Below are 3,896 nucleotides of genomic sequence, written 5' to 3'. Positions count from 1 at the left end.
TACCAAAACAAACAGAAAACCTTAGGGGACAAAATTGAGGGGTAAACCAAATATTAAGGGGCAGAAACAATAGCAAAAATGAAGTTCTTATTATTAAATAATGCAACAATGGAAAATTATATTTAAACTAGAAAAATGAAGAAATAAAAGTAGAAAAAAAAGAAAAAGAATGAAAAATCTAGAGGGAAAATGTTGAAATAAAAGAAATATATTGCTGAATATTTGTCTGGGCAACAGGTGGATCTTCTGGGGTATGAGATGTTAATCACAATGCTGATATAACTGTATGAAATGGATACTGGAGACTTCTGCTTATTTCTCAAGCCCTGTAGGGCTGAGAGCCTAAATCTCTCCTCAGCCCTTTTAAAAGACACTTTAAATTGTTAACCTTGGCTACACAGACACTTTCCCAGGAAAGCACTTGTCACTAGGATCACTCCTGAGGTAGTACCTGCTTATCCAGTGCACCAAATCGGTCTCACTCTATGCCCCTGAGGGCCAACGCTGCAAGGCAGCCCTCCTACTGCCAAACACTGAAAGCTCCGCTCTTCCTCAGCATCTCAGTCCTGGCCTTTGGCACTGCTTAGTCACTAGCTCACTTGCCCAAGGTCTCCCACAGCCTTACTCTACAACCCTGAGGGTGGAGTCTGCAGAAGCATTTCTCCCATAATGGCTGTGAGCAGCCCATAGTCCAACAATATTAGCTCCATTACGGCTCATCAGCTCAGTCCGGGGCCCTAGAAAACACTTAAAGTCATCTGTACTCCCACCCAAATTCTCCCAGGGTAGTTCAACCTAGTGTCCAAGTCCAAAAAAACAAAACAACTGACAGGGAAGGCCTTCCCTGTTTGCAATCTTGCTGCTGTTATAGTTACAGCTGCAGCAGCCATGGCATCAGAATGAAGGCAACTACTTGCCACTTCTCCACTGCTTTTGTCCTCCTCCTAGGGTCCAGAAGTCTCTTTCTGTCTTCCTGCATCCCCAAAGAGATGTTTCTGGGCAGAGCTCACAAGCCAGAGATGTCTGGAGTCTTCTCTCCCCAATCTCACTGTACCCAGTTGCAAAGAAGCTTTTACTCAGTTGCCATCTTGCTCCCTCCCCCAATATTACTATACTTTTTAAAACAGTCTTCTGGTTTATGTTGTAATTTATTTTTCTACTCCAATATTTCTGTGTCATTTTGTTTCAGGTAACCTTTTCTACTGCCATTGAGTTCAGTTTGATTTGGGTCTCTTAAAGTATCTTATAGTTTCTAGACCAAAAAGAGATATCCTTCTTGTCTTCTAGTGCAATCACAAATATTTAAAATATATTAAATACTCTAGGAGATTGGAACAGAAGGGAGAGGATTCAGCGTGTCTGGTATATCATGTTGATTCTAGTGCATACTGGTGTTTTTAGACTCTATAGCTTATTAATACACTCATTGACATCTCAAAGACATTATTTTTTCTGTATGAAAACAACAACTTAGATTGTCTATTATGGACAATTTAATGAAGGCTCATTTTCTTATATCCAGAAATAAGTAAATTAAGGGCAGTTGCAGTGGCTCACACCTATAATCCTAACACTCTGGGAGGCCAAAGTCAGTAGATTGCTTGAGCTCAGGAGTTTGAGACCAGCCTGAGCTAGAGCAAGACCCCATTTCTAAAAATAGATGGGTATTGTGGCAGGGGGCCTATAGGCCAAGCTACTTAGGAGGCTGAGACAAGAGGACTGCTTGATCCCAAGAGTTTGAGGTTGCTGTGAGCTATGATGCCACAGCCTTCTACCCAGGGGGAGAAAGTGAGACTCTATGTCAAAAATAAAAAATAAAAAAACAAACAACCTCAGTCACAAGGTCTTGCCTGCCGGGAGAGAGATATAGATGTGATCTGAGTGCTCAAGGTGGAAAGAAAATTGTTTGGTAAACACGTAGCATTTCTTCTTCCATAGATACAGTTTGATCAGATGCCTGGAAAAAGGCTAGGAATCTACTGAACTTTTCAGTTTCCTGACTTGAGTTTTATTGCTCTCCTCTCTTGTGATCTTTAAAATAAATATCCACTTTTTGCTTAAACTGAAGAATAAACATGAGAATAGTTTACAATTTGCTAATCAATTCATATCAGCAAATCTGAGTTTAGTGATGGACTTCTCCAAGTTTTAAGTATCTGAAAAATGTCTATTCATCTAATTCAGAAAAATAAAAGGTTGAATTGAGATATTACATGAAAATATTTTTGTAATTTAGGAAGCATGAGGCATTTTATTTTTTTACTAATGAAAGATTGGCTGAAAAAGTATTATAATACTGACTTGACATCCCATTACTACTCTGTGTTGTCTTCATCAAATCTATTAGCATCTCTGTGCAAATAATGCTGTTTAAATGTCAGATATATATTTGCCTTTCACATGTGTTATACAGCTGGAATCTGTGTTTAGTTAACACTTTCTTATACTGACAGTGTCCAAATAGATTATAATATAAAAAAGGAGTCATCACAGTAGACTTGATCCTACCAATACATTTGTACCAAGGATTTGGAAGATAAAGATTAAGATTATATGAAGGTAGAAAAAAAGTTTTTAGAGGCCAGGTTGGGAAGGAATCTGAAAAGTACAGAGTTTAATTGGTCATAAACATTATTTAGGTATGAGAATAAAAATACTTAAGGTAGCATCTTACTTAAGCTAATACTTTATCAAAGAATTTAAAAGAGAACTTAATTACTTAGTTTGCTTTTTATTTTGTCACAGACATTTGTCTACCTTTCAAAACATATTTCCTTTGCAATAAGTCATCACTTAACATTTATAACCCCATACTAATTATCTAAATGGAGATTTAAGATTAAATAGTTTTTCATAGAAAACAGAAGAAGTGTCAATTCATGAAGATCCGAGTTATAATTTTCAGGTAGGCTGAAAATGATTATTTTATTTCTCTCTTCTCTTTTATTTTCCATTTTGATTTTTCCTCTCCTTTTGCTCCATTTTCTTCATTATTTTTCTGCAAGTTTTCTTGGCTATGTACACATTTTGTATATTTTTATATTCTGTAAAATCTGGAAACTACAAAAAGGAATATTCGACTCTTATGTATAATGCAGCACTTGTTACCTCTGGTTGAGCTAAATTCTATCTAAGAATAAATTTGTTACTCTAGCAATTATCATGACAATTTTCTTGCAGCCTATGATGTATTAAAAAACTAATAAATTCATTTTCTTAATTTTTTTCCTAGACTCAAGTCAGATACCTCTATACATTTGTTTCAGCTTTGTTTGTTTCAAAGTGAACTGACCCTGAGATTGATTTTAAATGACTATTGTTCATAATGCTAGTTTGAGACCATTTCTTGAATACATAGCTAGAATATATAGCTTTTTTAGCTTGAAAGTGAGGTTTGGTGTATGTGTGTGAGAAAGACAGAGTGAAAGAGAATTTAGTGAGTAGCCATGAAAACTTTTCCATTCCTCATTGGATATGCTTCTCATCACTTTTAGACTCTATTCACTGTTTCTTCTTCCACTTTTCTTTTTGATTTCTTAGCAACTACCATCAGACAATAAGTTGCAGGTAAAATTAATGATCATTTTTATTTCTGGTACCAAAAAAAAAAAAAAACTAGGTGGATGGCACAATTCAGAGACATTACAAGAAATTTAGCTTCAGTATATTTTTCATTGGCATCTCCTGTAGGAAGCTAACAGCTGACATTTAATCTCTTCTCTTACTGTTTGTTCATATCTGACATATCCTAAAGTATTTCAAGTATTCAACAAGCCTAGTTGTCGCAAAAAAACTGTGGCAAACTTGACCAAAAACATGCTTGGTACTCAAGGAAATATTTGTAAATGAATTGTCATAGTTGCTAAGGAACCATATTCTGGCTAAGAAAAAGCCAT

Source organism: Otolemur garnettii, unplaced genomic scaffold (assembly GCF_000181295.1).
Source record: "Otolemur garnettii isolate 467f Iridium unplaced genomic scaffold, OtoGar3 scaffold00004, whole genome shotgun sequence".
Lineage (NCBI taxonomy): Eukaryota > Metazoa > Chordata > Mammalia > Primates > Galagidae > Otolemur > Otolemur garnettii.
This window is presented reverse-complemented; position numbering follows the sequence as displayed.